General features: G+C 41.8%; 1 protein-coding gene across 2 annotated transcripts in view; it reads right to left on the reverse strand.

Moving 5' to 3' along the window:
• The window catches only part of LOC121869979 (2-C-methyl-D-erythritol 4-phosphate cytidylyltransferase-like), a 165,834-nt gene that overhangs the window by 59,103 nt on the left and 90,322 nt on the right, over nucleotides 1-16,409 (reverse strand). For both annotated transcript variants that reach the window (XM_042371657.1, XM_042371630.1), the window contains exon 2: nucleotides 14,484-14,676. The gene's annotated coding sequence lies outside the window, so the exon portion shown is untranslated. The remainder of the gene's footprint in view (nucleotides 1-14,483; nucleotides 14,677-16,409) is intronic.

A 16,409-nucleotide genomic window follows, 5' to 3' on the forward strand; every position in this document is an offset into this window, starting at 1 on the left:
CACTGGATAAGTGGTTACCTAACCAACAGAAGGGCTGCTGCACTGTTTCAGGGTTACAAAAGTGAAGTTAAAGATATGCAACTTGGTACCCCTCAAGGTGGAGTACTTAGCCCCACTTTGTTCAATGTTCTTATGAATGCATTATTAAATTTAATACCAGACAACCCCAGCAATATCTCAATCAGCTATGCTGATGATATTCTTATACATACTAAAACTCATCGTGAAATGCAAACCACCCTGAACCATGTATACGCAGCCTGTGAACACCTCGGTCTTATTATCTCCACTGACAAAACTAAGGTGTTCAACAAACAAGCTGGGAACCGCAAACGCGGCCCCGCCAAGTTCAAGATAGGTAACAACACTATTGACTATGTTTCTTCTTTTAAATATCTTGGTGTTTCCGTCCCTTGTACCCTACCTGCCATACAACAGCTAACCCGCCAATGTACTGACAGACTGAGACCTCTTAGAAGTGTAGCGGGGTACAGCCCGCACTATGGTGCTAATATTAGAATTGTTAAAACAATGTACCTAGGCTATATAAGATCTCTGATAGATTACCACGCACCAGCCCTGGTCATTCGTGACGGGAAAGGAGTTGACAAGCTCGAGAAAATGCAAAATAAAGCCCTCAGAATTATCCTAGGATGTCCCATGAGCACTAAAGTACTTAATATGAGGAAAGAACTAGGTATACCCAGTGTTAAAGATAGAATAATTGAAGTCAACCTCATGATAGCCCTGAGGCTTCTGCGTGGTGATCCTGATAACATTGTTTCCTTAAAATTGCTAGAATGTATGAACCATGGGACTACTGAGTCTAAATGGATCCAAACTACAGCTACACATATGAAGATATTTGGACTAGACCACCTGTACAAAGTTGAGACACAACAGCGCTTCCTGCCACCCTGGCGGACAGTTCCCTTCGATATCACAATACCGACGTATCCGCCTAAAAAATTAATTATACAAAGCATTTATCTCCAACACACTGCCAAATTGAGAGCCCTTGAACACATACACACTCTACAGACTGATGATAATATCACACAGACCATCTACACTGATGGATCTCTAAACACCGCCTGTGGGAGGGCTGGAAGTGCTGTTGTTGTGACTCAACCTGACGGTAATATAACTGAGAAAGGAGTTAGAATTAACAACTGGGCATCCACTCTACAAACTGAATTAGTTGCCATACTCACAGCTATTAAATTCATTGAAACCACTGTTACTGACAGTCTCATCATCACTGACTCTCTATCCTCACTACTTGCCCTTGGTACCCTCGACTCAGGTTGTCACGATCTTGTCTCTGAAGCCAGACACAAATATGCGTGCCTTGTTGACCGGGGTGTCAAGGTCAAACTGTTGTGGATCCCCTCTCACATAGGCCTCATAAAACATGACAGAGTTGATGCCCTCGCCAAACTCGCGTCTAACAAAGACACCGTTGAATACAATTTGGGTCTGTCAAAAAGAACCCTTAAAACTGTAATTAGGAAAGAACTTATTGATGAGTTTGACGCAAGTAGACAAGTGCAAACAGGCACTAGTCGATCCATAGTTTACCATGATGAGATGTATCAAGTGAAACATGTATATGGAGCAAGTAACAAGATCACTAGATTACAAGATGTTGTAACCGCTAGATTAAGGTTAGGATATAAGTACCTCTGGCAGTATGTTCCTCAAGCAGATGTAAACAAAACTAAATGTAAAGTGTGTGGCCATACATATGGCCACACACTTGAACACTACGTCCTCGACTGTGTGAAGATAGAACCTTTTAGGGACAGGTCCAAGCACACTGTGTGTGAAATGGCACAACACTTCATCTCTAATGGCAAGATAGCCGACATATTAAGATTGTATCCACTTTTTTGCACTCAGTAACTATATCAGTTCTCATGTACAGAACCAAATACGCAATGTGCTTGAATACCTCCCACGTAAATGTGAATAATAAAGTGTGAGGCCAGACATACTGCCTCACACGCCTGTTCTCACGCATTTGTGAATAAGTTACCCTCTATGTATAGAACTAAACAAATAATGTAAATGAAATACTGTGTAACTTTCGGTGCCATAATATCCTGACAACCGGGGTTAATTATTATGACCCTTTGTAAACCCTACTCTGTAATCCTTTTGCGCTACCGCTCACAGGATGAGTGTGGGGTGCACAATAAAGTAGCCGCTGCAAGCGGCAAAATCAAAATCAATCACCTCCCGCTACACCACAACACCACCCCGCCCCACCACAACACCACCCCCCCCACCCCAACCCCCACCCCACCCCACCATAACACCTCCCGCCCACCACAACATCTCCCGCCCCACCACAACACCACCCCGCCCCACTACAACACCTCCTGCCCAACACAACACCACCGCGCCCCACCACAACCTGTTGTGTATCTCCTCTCACATAGGCATCAGTTAACATGATAGAAATGATGCCTTAGCTAAGCTCACGTCCAATAATGACAATGTTAAATACAATATAGGACTGTAAAACACAACGTTAAAAACTGTAATCAGAAAAGAACAGGCACCTAAGCACCTAGGTGAGGTCACCTGGGAACAGTCACGTCAGTTCCCAGTAGGAAGGGGTGAGGTCATAGATGACACAACAATTGATCATGACTATAATATATTCACTAGTATACTACATAAAGCACAAGAACAAAATATACCATACAGAAAAATTAGGTCAAATAAGAATGAGCCAAGGTGGATGACCAGAAAACTTAAACATGACATAGGAATAAAGAAAGGAATTTATAAGAAATTAAAGGGAGGGGAGGAGCAGCTCAGAAATAGGTATAATGAACTATCTAGGAATGTTAAGAAAAATGTAAGGAAAGCAAAGAGAGACTATGAAGTCAAAATAGCAAGAGAATCCAAGGCGAATCCAAACGGATTTTTCCAGGTATATAGAACAAAAGTCAAGGGCAAAGTTGGGTCTTTAAAGACAGGGAGGGGAGAAGTGATAAATGGCAGTGAAGAAATAAGCAAGCATTGAACAGCTACTTCTTATCAGTTTTCACAGAAGAAATTAGCGAGGAAATTCCAGAGGTGGAACTGATATTTAGGGGAAAGGAAGAAGAGAAATTAAAGAATATCACTCTCAGAAAAGAGGATGTTCTTAAGAGGATAAATAAACTGAAGAAGACAAAATCCCCAGGGCCAGATGAAATTTTCCCTTGAGTCTTGAAAGAGTGTAGGGAACAGATTAGCGGACCCCTCGTAAATTTATTTACAAACTCATTAGACACGGGAGTTGTGCCAGACTTGTGGAAACAGGCAAATGTAGTACCCATATTCAAAAAGAGAGACAGAGCATCAGCGTCAAATTACCGGCCGATCAGTTTGACGTCAGTAGTGGGGAAATTTCTTGAATCAATTATAGTAGATAGCATCCGATCGCATTTAGAGAAAAGCAAATTAATCTACGACTCTCAACATGGGTTTACAAAGGGAAAATTTTGTGGAACAAATCTGCTGACGTTTTTTTAGGAAAGTCTTCGAGGTAGGAGATAATGAAGAAAATTACGATGTTATTTACTTAGACTTTAGCAAAGCATTTGACAGAGTACTGCATCAGAGGCTTCTGAGAACAGTTAAGGCTCATGGTATCGAGTGGAAAGTTTTAAATTGGATAAAAATCATGGTTCACCGATAGAACGCAGACGGTCAGCATAGATGGTGTTAAATCTGAGTGGGGTTGTGTAACCAGTGGGGTTCCCCAGGGGTCAATACTAGGCCCACTCTTGTTCATAATCTACATAAACGATCTTGATACTGGGATCAGCAGTGACATAAGCAAGTTTGCGGATGACACCTAAATAGGGCGGCAGATAAATTCAGGGCAGTATGCAAATGCAATACAGGAGGATCTAAATAAACTGCGGGGTGGTCTGAAAAATGGCAAATGAAATTCAACACCAGCAAGTGCAGCGTACTTAATATTGGAAGAACAAATACTGTCAATGAATACAGCCTTAACAGCATCAACCTAGAGGAGTCGACTTGTGAAAGAGACTTAGGAGTACTTGTAAGCCCGGACCTACGGCCTAGAAAACAGTGTGTTAATGTTCGAAATAAGGCAAACAGAGAATTGGGTTTTATATCTAGAAGTGTAAGTAATAAGAGTGCAGAGGTCTTATTGCAACTATATCTTGCGCTAGTCAGGCCGCACCTCGATTATGCGGTTCAGTTCTGGTGCCCTTATTATAGAATGGATATCAATTCACTAAAGTCGGTGCAGCGAAGAATGACGAAAATGATTCCTGGACTTAGAAACCTTCCATATCCTTATAGGATAAAGAAACTAAACTTGCATTCCCTAGAAAGACGAAGAGTGCGGGGAGATATGATAGAAGTATTTAAATGGGTGGAAGGAATCAATAGAGGGGATATAGATAAAGTTCTTATAATATCCGAGCAGGAGAGGACTCGGAACAACGGATTTAAGTTGGATAAGTTTAGGTTTAGGAGGGAGATAGGAGGGAACTGGTTCACAAATAGGGTGGTGGACGAGTGGAACAAGTTTAGCAACTTTGTAGTAAGTGCTGGAACGCTGGAAAGTTTCAAAAGGAGGCTGGATAGATTCATGGATGATAGAGAGTGGTAGTAACTCTCGACAGGAGCTGCCATGCACACTGCACAGGCCAACCGGCCTAATACAGACTCCTTATTTACTTATGTTCTTATGTTCTTAGGTACTAGTCAATCCATTGTTTACCATGATGAGATGTATCAAGTAAAACATGTAAAGGAGCAAGTAACAAGATGATTAGATTACAAGATGTTGTAACCGCTAGAACAAGGTCAGGATATAGGTACCTCTGGCGGTATGCCCCTCCGACAACAAAACTAAATGTAAAGTGTGCGGCCAGATATATGGCCACACACTCCAGACTGTTAAAAAATGGAACCTTATAGGGATAGATCCAAACACACTGTATATGCAATGGCACAGCACTCTATCCCTGATGACCAGATAGCTAATATAATAAGGCTGTATCCACACTTCACATCTAATACCTAATCAAAATTCTTTGTGCAGACTGAAACAATGTACTGGAAATACTCTGTAACATTCAATGCCATAATATCACGATCACTGGGGTCCGATAAACACCACAACATCTCCCCGACCCACCTCACCCCATTCACCACCTCAAAACCACCATCACACCTCACCACCAGCACAACATCTCCCCGCCACCACCACACCTCCCTGCCACCATCATACCACCACCACCGCCACCACACCTCCCGCCACCACCACACCTCCTCGCCACCACCACCATACCCCACACCTTCCCGTCACACCACCATACCTCCCGCCACCTCCACCACCACCACCTCCCCACCTCCCACTACCACCACCACACCTCCCCACCACCACCACCACACCTCCCGCCACCACCACCTCCCCTCCACCACCATACCTCCCCTACCACCACCACCTCCCACCACCACCACACCTCCCCGTCACCACCACACCTCCCACCCACCCACCACCCCGACCACCCCCCACCCACTACCACCAACACATCTCCCCTTCACCACCGCGGAACCCGACCACCACCACACCTCCCCGTCACCCACCTCCAAGTCCACTACCACCGCCACACCTCCCCGTCACCATCACACCTCCCCACCACCACCCACCCACTACCACCATCACACCTCCCCACTACCACCACCACCACACCTCCCCGTCAGCACCACACCTCCGAGTCACCACCACACCTCCCCACTAGCACTACCACTACCACCACACCTCCCCGCCACCAACAACAGTACAGATATCTGGTGCAAAAGAATATTATGGGGTATTTTTTTGGCTCCATCCTATTATAATGTTATTTCCATTATAGTGTGAACCGCTGAGAGCCGCCTTAAGGGATTTGTTGTGGATCCTTGTTGACGTGGACGTGGTCTCCATTTTTAAGAACATAAGAACATAAGAATGGAGGAAACTGCAGAGGGCCTATTGGCCCATACTGGGCAGTCCCGTTTACACCCAACCCCTATTGCTCATATAAGCATCAAACCTATGTTTGAAGCTATTCAGCGTATTCGAGTTAATGATGATATTTGGTAACTTGTTCCATTCATCCACTACTCTGTTTCCAAACCAGTGTTTACCTACTTCACGCCTAAGTCTAAAATTGTCTAATTTAAAACCATTGTTACGAGTTTGCGCCTGGTTGGATAGTTTGAGTACCTTTGTAATGTCCCCTTTGTTTAGCCCTGACTTCCACTTATACACCTCTATCAGGTCGCCCCTCACTCTACGTCTCTCGAGGGAGTGCAAATTAAGATGCTTTAACCTGTCTCTATACTCAAGGTTCCTAATACCCGGGAGTAGTCTTGTCATCCTCCTCTGAATTCTTTCCAAGAATTCTATATCCATTCTGTAATACGTTGTTTAATGATAATAGAATAATTAAAACAATAATACCAATATATATTTATGCTGATGTTAACGATAAAAAATTATAATTTACAGCCATAGAATAATAATAATAATAATAATAATAATAATAATAATAATAATAATAATAATAATAATAATAATAATAATAATAAATGTGGGACATCAATGAAACATGCATACAGATGATACAGATACAGTAATTGTACCTTTGTCGGACGCCGTCTCTCTTTTTAACAGGTTTGGTAATATGTAGACTGTGAACTGAAGCAACCAGTCATTACCTCGTGACCTGACGCGTCTGGTGACGCAAGACAAAAAGGTAAATACTACACAATCATGACGACAGCCGTTGGGATATAATACATGGATGGTTAACTATTGAGAACTATAAATATTATTGACCACTGTCATGGCCACTACTGAATAATCCTCATCTTCCGGCAATCCTTCAACCCCTAGGCCCATTAATCAGACTCACGTTCTGAAATAACAGCTTTGGTTAACAGACCAGAATCATGTGGACACTCCTTTGCTACCTCCAGCTGACAGTTGAAGATGACATTTCCATACAATTACGTTGTGAATATGCATCCAGGGACACTATTCATTAAATCGTGTACTCAGGGTTCGGAGTAACACCAACTTGTAACAACTAAACTTAATATATTTACAATAAACAAGAGTACAGACAATAATACAGCCAGGTCCTGTGACCCAACTAATTCAACAGCTTATCTGCCTTAATTCCATAATATGGTTTTCCCTCCATTGACAAAATATAATCCAACATTCACCCTTAACACTGGTGAGCAAATTGATACTAAAACATGAAATACACAATGGATGAAATGAAATAAAGTCACACATTCCTGAGTCCAAGTTCACACCCTTTGTCTGCCTGGCGAGGGAGAGCTGTTAGAAGGGCAACAACATACGAACATAACAACATAAGATTGGTGGAAACTGCAGCAGGCCTATTGGCCCATACTGGGCAGTCCCGTTTGTTCCCATCCCCTATTGCTCATATAAGCATCCAACCTATGTTTGAAGCTATCCAGCATGTTCGAGTTAATGATGATATTTGGTAACTTGTTCCATTCATCCACTACTCTGTTTCCAAACCAGTGTTTACCTATTTTGCGCCTAAATCTAAAATTGTCTAATTTAAAACCATTGTTACGAGTTTGCTCCTGGTTGGATAGTTTGAGTACCTTTGTAATGCCCCCTTTGGTTAGCCCTGACTTCATTTATACACCTCTATCAGGTCGCCCCTCGCTCTACGTCTCTCGAGGGAGTGCACATTAAGATGCTTTAGCCTGTCTATATACTCAAGGTTCCTAATGCCCGGGATTAGTCTTGTCATTCTCCTCCGAATTCTTTCCAAGGATTCTATATCCATTCTGTAATACGGTGACCAGAACTGAACTGCGTAGTCCAGGTGTGGTCTCACAAGCTCAAGATACAGTTTGAGGATGAACTCTCTAGTCTTGTAACTAACACTCCTTTGTATGAACCCAAGTATTTTATTTGCCTTGTTACGAGCAAAAACACATTGTTTACTTAGCTTAAGGTTCCTACTTATCATTACTCCTAAATCTCTCTCGTAGTCGGATTTCTCAATAGCATCGTTGTTCATCTGGTAACTGGTTTCCCTGTTTACATCTCCTATACTGAGTACTTTACATTTGTCCACGTTGAATTTCATCTGCCATTTTTCAGACCATTCAAAAAATTTGTTTAGATCTTCCTGTAGTTTTGCGGAGTCCTTGTCAGATTTAATAACACGTCCTATTTTAGTGTCATCAGCGAATATACTTATGTTGCTGTCTATGCCGATATCTATGTCATTTATGTATATAATAAATAATAATGGTCCAAATACTGAGCCTTGGGGAACTCCACTAGTGACGTTGTTCCAATGGGATTTAGTGCCTTTAATGCTCACTCGCTGTTTCCTGTCCTGTAACCACGCCCTAATCCATTTAAGGATATTATCTTTGATGCCATGTGCTTCTACCTTTCTAATTAGTCTTTCGTGGGGGACTCTGCCGAAGGCTTTGCTAAAGTCGAGATATACCACATCATAATTGTGCCCCTCATCCACCGATTCGAAAACTGATGAAAAGAATGTTAATAGATTAGTTAGACATGAACGCCCGCTTGTGAAGCCATGCTGGGAATCATTGATCAATCAGTGCTTCTCCAGGTGATTTCGAATAGAGTTTGAAATGATTGCTTCCAGTAATTTGCCTACTATTGATGTTAAACTGATTGGGCGGTAGTTAGAGGATAGTGATCTATCCCCCTTCTTGAAAATCGGTATTACATTCGCTATCCTCCAGGATTTTGGTACTACACCTGTTTTTAAGAACATGTTAAACAACTTTGCTAAGGGCATACTAAGCTCTTTCTTACATTCCTTTAATACTCTGGCAAATATCTCATCGGGACCAGGTGACTTATTAGGCTTTAGTTTGTCTATTTGCTTACTAACATCGTTACTAGTCACTACTATCTCGCTTAATTTGTTTTCTTCACTATCTCTGAATAGAGTCGGTGCCTCGGGTATCATGTTTAAATTTTCGGTGGTGAAAACTGTTGAAAAATATTTATTCAGATTATTGCTTATTTCTCGGTCGTTATCAGTTAGCTTGCCGGCATCTGACCGTATTGGTCCAATCTTTTTTCGTGTTTTAGTTTGATACATTTGGTAGAATCCTTTGGGGTTTGTCTTTGCCTACCTTGCTACCCTTACCTCATTATTCCTCTTAGCTTTCCTTATCTCGGTTTTAACCCTACTCGCCAATACCTTATAATAATCCAGGAAGTAAATTTCGCCACGATTTATCCTTCTACCTATAGCCTTCCTTTGACCAATGATGTTCTTTAAATAATTATTTATCCATTTAGGGTCATAGTTGTCTGATCTCAGGTATTTGTATGGCATGTTCTGGCTTTCTGCATTAAGTAACTCATTATTTAAATTGTCGTGGAAGTCGGCAATCTCAGATCTCGTTATCAGGTCAGTCTCAACCGTCAGGTCTCCTGGTACGTTGAGGTCGCCCTCTGTGGGTGCATTGAGTGAGGTCATCTCATGTGAGGTCATATAGCTCACCCCCAAGTGCGACACCCCCTCCCTCAGCTGCCTCCTCAAACTGTCAAAGTTTGCCCTTCTGAAATCTGGTACTTTAGTGGAATTTTCCTTACGTCTACCCTGAAAATCTAACTGGAATCTAATTTCTTTGTGATCTCTGTTTGCAAGCTGGTTCCCTCCCTCGACATTGCTAATGAGGTTTTCTCTGTTCGACAGAACTAAGTCGAGTATATTATTACCCGGGGCAGGTTCGGTTATATATTGACTTAGGAAACAGTCCTGGATCGTTTCGAGAAAATCCTCTGATTCTGAGTTACCCGCAAGGTCAGTCCAATCTCTTTGGCCAAGGTTAAAGTCGTCTACTATACAGACTTTGTTGTGTATAGAAGCCCTGCACATTTCATCCCAAATACGTCGCTCATTTACTCTATCAAGATTGGGAGGTCTATATATTACCCCTGTGATAAAATATTTCCTACAGTCGATTATTTCTATGCAAATTGTTTCTGTATTCCGCTCAGTTTTTATTTCCTTATTTACTTCACATTTCATATTATCCCTGACATAGATTGCTACTCCGCCTCCTTTCCTGGTGTGCCTATCGGTATGGAACAATTTGTAACCCGCAATTTGGTATTCGACCGGTAACTCACGTGAGTCTAGGTTGATCCATGTTTCAGTGAATGCTATTATATCGATTTTTTCGGTACATACCAAGGCCCTAATATCATCCATTTTTTTTTCTCATACTTCTGCTGTTCGCGTAGTAGACATTTAAGTTAGTCGTGTTCTGAGTTCTCCCTTTACCGCGTTTAGGTTTACACTCCCTGTCTAATTTAGTTTTGTCATCATTCCTAACACTATTTCCCTGTAATCTTTCACTTTGTTTACCGGCTTCCACTGCTGTCTCCTGCACCCCCGTGTCCATATGTTCCCCTAGCAGTTTACAGATTTCGATATCTTTTAAACTGCCCCCTCTAGAGACCCAGCCAGGGTTGCCACCCCATCCGGAGACAGGTGTACCCGATCCCTAGCATAAAGGTCCCTTCTGCCGAAGAAGTTGTCCCAGTTGTCAATGAATGGGACTGATATTGACTTGCAATATCCGTGAAGACGGCCGTTGACAACAACTGCCCTTGACAACCATTCATTGCTAACTCTCCTTCTAGGCAGGACACTACATATGATAGGGATCCCTCCTTTAGTCCTAATACGATCTACAGCTGTCTTGAACTTATCAAGAAGCTCTTCACTCCTAGACCGGCCAATATCATTGCCTCCTGCACTGAGGCAGATAATGGGTTTGTTCCCATTACCAGACAAGATATTGTCCATCCTGTCAACTATATCCCCCACCCCAGACCCTGGCAAACACACCCTCATCCTATTTTTATTTTTACCACAAAAGGCTCTGTCCAAGTACCTTACCTGTGAGTCACCAACAATTAAAGTTTTTATACCTTCCTTGTCAGCCCTGTCCCTGACTGTACTAACGTCCATTCCGTCTATCAAGGGACTGAACGAGTTGGTACACTTAGCTGTTGTTGTCGCATCCTTGGTGTGTTTCTTCACCACCAGTTTGGTAGTCCCTCCCCTCACAACCTTCGATTCGCCTACATCTTTCACAACCAAAATATAAGCTCAAAACTTCTTTGTACAAATACATAATATTATGTGACTACTAAATATTAGGAACTACCTAGAACCAAAATAATTCACAATCAATGCACAAATAAACTAATTATAACAAAATACACACATCTTTTCTTTATGCTTGGTTCATAGAAAATTGCTCCTGCAGCGGTGACTGATACAAAATGAATATGCAGCACACATTTAAATATTATGTAAATTCATAGACATGTGCAACATCACTAACTCCTGACACATTCTTCACTTTCATCAGCTTCAAGCTTGAGAAGTCTATATCAACCGAGCTCTTCCAAGCTGATCATGAGTATATAATTAATTATGGTACATGTGATAACGTATTTTCCTAATGTATATGATTAAAGTGTTTAACACTTATAAGCTCTTCTACACTGTGTTTTGAATCACTAGGTTCTGAGAACTACTTGAGGTACGAGTATGCGAATGTAATTTGAGCTTTATTCTCTAATCCCTAAAAGAGAGGAAAAAAAGTTTACAGTATATTACATCACGTCGAACATTCATTATTGGAAACTACAGAAGTTGTAATTGTTGTGGGAGCCGTGTCTTGATGGGCGGGCAACACCTGACCCAGCACACCTGCCGCCAGCCCCAGGTGACGCCCCAGGTGGTACATCACCTCACTCTTATAGAGGGGTGGGGGGGGGAGGTAGAAGGCGAAAGTTGTTTTCCTATTGATCAGCGCCTGGGATGCTGAGGTGTGGACAAGAGAGAGAGAGAGAGAGAGAGAGAGAGAGAGAGAGAGAGAGAGAGAGAGTTCTCTAACATCGCTCTCACCAAATAACGATATCATCAGAGGGACAGAGTATAAATCTCACTACTCTATGACCCATCACACCCAGTTCTGCCCTTGCCACTGTTTCTGCACCACCATCACCATCAGGATAAGGTGTGTCCTTCATGTCCTAGTCCTACCACCACACCACATCCTGTACCACCACCATCAGGATCTCTGGTGTCTTGGACCAACACAGTGTTAAGAATGGAGTGGCCTAACGCTGCTCAACGTTTTTAGAAGATGCCCCCTTTAAGAAATCAAGACTGCTAGGTGTTTTAGTGATACCTACAGCTGATACATCTAGACCTAAGAGCACAGGTACTGTATATCCTCCCTGGTAAATACACCATAGTACTGTTAACTTCTGTACCCAGATAGTAAGAAGCATCCATGCGATGCTGACTAGCATTTCAAACTTGCCAGTGTTTAAAGTTGTCTTTCTCTCTGTTGTCTTTTTATATAAAGGTTAGATCTTTTGCCGATAACATGTAAATTATCTTTCTCAGTGTTTGTGTCAATTGAAGATAAAGGTGGAGTTTGAAACAAAAACCATTACGGGTAACAATACTGGTAGCCACTAGGCTTAGTACTCGGTGATCAATCTTGTGGGTAAGGTGGACGATTTTCATCAGTATTTTAATAATTCCACTTGTCTCTTCTCATTCCCGTACATAATATGCAAATTATATAATACTAAATAGCAAACTTCCTTTACCAAGAAAAAATAAATAAAAAGATGAATTAATTTAATTTCTTCAGTGCATAATACCTTGGGTGAGGATTGGATCATCTCACAGCTGGAGTGCAATATTATACCCACGATACAAAAGGAATTACCATTCTCGGGGATTTAGTAAGCATCCATTGTCACTCTCCATCAAACCTGTTTGAACAAGTGTGCGCCAGACCCTTCTAGTCCGCTGCACATGGGGGTGGGGGGAACCCGGAGATGGTGTGATCGTGAAGGGAGGAGGGCACTAATTACTTTGGGTTAAACAATACAGGTGTGCAGCCTCGGGGAAGGTTGTATGTGTTAGGAGGATTTTTCCCACAGGTGTGAGAGAGACACCTGGTCATCGTGAGACTCATTAGCGGCAGCAGGTGTTACTGCAGATAATAATTGCTTAGGACGGGTCAGCAGGATAACTCCTCGCTCTCCTTCCCGGGAGAAAAAGATATTTGCTTTGATTTTTGTTCAGTGTCGGGCAGCAAAAGAAAATGATACATTATAACAGAGACCAAGTCAAGATGAAGTAGCATTAGACTACGAGTTAATACAACCCATACACAAATAAACGTTACCAGGAAAAAATTTAATCAGTAGAATAAAAAAATATGTCAAATTCCTCACAAAATACAAGTATAATACTTGTATACAGAAACCGGAAAAGTATGAAACAGGATAAAGATTTTACAAAGACAAAATTTAACAAATGTTCACCTAAACATAATGTGTATGGTAGAAGTAGTTTTAAGTCATGAAGATAAAATCCTCAAAAAGGTTACCGGAAAAAAAATTGTTCCCCAAATAAAAAAAGACCAAATGCCAAAACAAAATAATTTCTTATATGAAATCACACCAAAAGTGTATCGCTTGTGTCGCAAGAAAAAGGTGGTGAAACAAGTACTTTGTTGAGGTTTCACCTATATTAAACCTCCTTGGGTTTCGCTGAAAAATCTTATAAACAGCATCAAATTCTACATCGAAATAGTGCAAAAAAATTAAAAATAAATATCTGTAGGTGTGCGTAATCCAAGTACAGTATATGCTGATAACCACAAGGAAACAAGAAAACACGAAGTTCCCAAGCGCTTTCGTGTAATTCACATCTTCAGAGGTGAGTACAGACTAAGGAGAAATATGTATATATTAGCCTTGTCAAGTATTACTTCTTAGTCTGTACTCACCCCTGAAGATGTGAATTACACGAAAGCGCTTGGGAACTTCGTGTTTTCTTGTTTCCTTGTGGTTATCAGCATATACTTGGATCACGCGCACCTACAATGATTTACTTGCATATATAAATAAGGATATATGGGTATAGACTAAGGATCACCAAGTAATGTGCATGATTGTAGCATTTTATCCAACATCATTGAACAAAAAATTGAACAAAAAGTAACAGCTCAGGACAAAAGCCTGGGTTTTTTGTCCTACACTCTACGAAATCACAGGACAAAACCCCGGTTAGGTAACTCCCACTGAGGGTGACGCCCCCTCCCCCCCTCATCCGACTAAAAGAAGCGGCAATTAGTCATATACAAGTGGACAGTACAGTAGTCCGTAAATGGAAGGGAACAATGGTAAAAACTAATTTATTTAATGGAAAGGAGTTCATCTATGGCCATAATAAATATAAATAAAGAATAAACAAATATTAAGGTGCTGTCAAGAATGAGATATAAAAATTAATGAAAATTGTATTACGTGTTTGTATCAAAGAGAAACTAAGGATATAATATTTGTGACTTACAGGATCACACGTCGTTCTGGAGACTCTTAGACCGCCGGTGTAATGACGATGATCTCATTACCAGTCAATATTCTTGCTTCAACACGTAGTGGGAACTCCTTGCTGATGCTCCCACACCAAGTCTGGCCCCAGCAGGTGTGTCCACGTGATCATCACCAACGTCAACATGCAAGGCCAACACGGGACTTACCTTCTGTGAGTGAGATCGACAAAAAGGAATATTTGTGAACTGACAAAACTGTAGGATCTCAACATTATTATCACCCTCTTAGTGACAGCAACATAATTATTGAAAGGCAAATTATATCATTAGTGATAAAAGTAATAAGTTCGTGGTGACTTTCTGTTTACGGGATTACTAGTGACCCCGGGTGACCCTGTCCCGCTGGCCAGCCGTCGTCCCTGCTCCCTGACCCTACCCCCGGCCACTCCTTTATCCCCGGGCCTGTCCCTCGGCCACTCCCACCAGCACCTCTTGCGTCATCTGTTCCATCCTTATTGACTCCATACGACCTAAACATGTGATTAAGCACTTATATCTAATCTTACGGGATCGAGGTGGTGTAATTGGTGTATGGCACAGTAATAAATGGCTTCTCTCTACAGTGGTAAAAAACAACAATAAGAGTACGCCACCATAGTAGTTCTTTTTGCTTTACACCCTACATGAAATACGGGAAGTCATCTATATAGATACCTGGTGATATAATTTACTCTAATAAAATCTTAAAGGTGTTGCTGTTAAAAAGTTAGTTATGTGAATATTTCGACACTTGTAAGCAGACTGCTCAGCCAAAAGTATACCTTCTCCTTGACGGACAATGATGAATCAATTTAGCTTTCAAGCAGGTTGATGGTTATAGGGTACACCACTGGCGCCAAATGTGAACAGATAGCCCACTTTTGCCAATATATACTTGGGCGTTCTTGTCTGACAAATCTATTATCATTATTTTCAAATGTTTTCGAATCAGTGGAAGACGGACACAATTATGAAGTGGTATACCTCGACTTTAGCAAAGCCTCCAACAGAGTCCCCCACGAAAGACTAATACATAGAGTGGAGGGCCATGGAACTGGAGGAGATATTCTAAACTGGATTAGGGCGTGGTTACAGGACAGGAAACAGAGAGTAAGCATTAATGGCACTAAATCCGATTGGGGTAACATCACTAGTGGAGTGCCCCAAGGCTTTTTACTTGGACCATTACTATTTAATATATACATAAAGGACATAGGTATAGTAAATGTTGTCGACGACACTAAAATAGGGCGTATAATTAAATCTGACGAGGATCTAAAAAAAACAAATTCTGCATTGGTTTGAAAAATAGCTGATGCAATTTAATGTGGAAAAATTTAAAATACTTAGGTGGTGAGAAGGTCATTCAACAGGGAATTTCAACATAGTTACAGTGCCAGTCACGGTCTGACCATGTAAGGGGACAAACGTGTCCCCATAGGTGCTCCAGTCCTCCCAATCGTCACACAAAGGCCACCTCAGTCTCTACCTACCCCTTCGCCGGCAAGTGTTGCCAGTGATGGGGGGGGCGAGGTCGACGTAAAAGCCCCAGAAGAGCATCCCCTCCTCTCTCATGGATACGACATTTCTGATACGGATAGTCATACCGCATCCCACACCTTGCAAGAGTCAGACCTCAGTGATAGTGACAGTACCAGTAATGTTTCTATGGGAAACACTTGCCAGAGAGGCAACACCCCTCGCCACCCACCCCTCTGCCAACCAACCAGGTAAGCTGAATCTGCACTTCCCCAAGGACTCACTGAAAACCGTCGATGAACGGCTTAATTGGATGATGAAGTACTACAGACAACACGTTCTAAACATTCAATTCCGAAAAGGTAGGAACCGTAACTTTATCAAGTGTCAGACTCCTGAGGTCTATGAAACACTTAGTACTGTTG

This window comes from Homarus americanus, unplaced genomic scaffold (genome assembly GCF_018991925.1).
Source record: "Homarus americanus isolate GMGI-L3 unplaced genomic scaffold, GMGI_Hamer_2.0 scaffold32583, whole genome shotgun sequence".
Lineage (NCBI taxonomy): Eukaryota > Metazoa > Arthropoda > Malacostraca > Decapoda > Nephropidae > Homarus > Homarus americanus.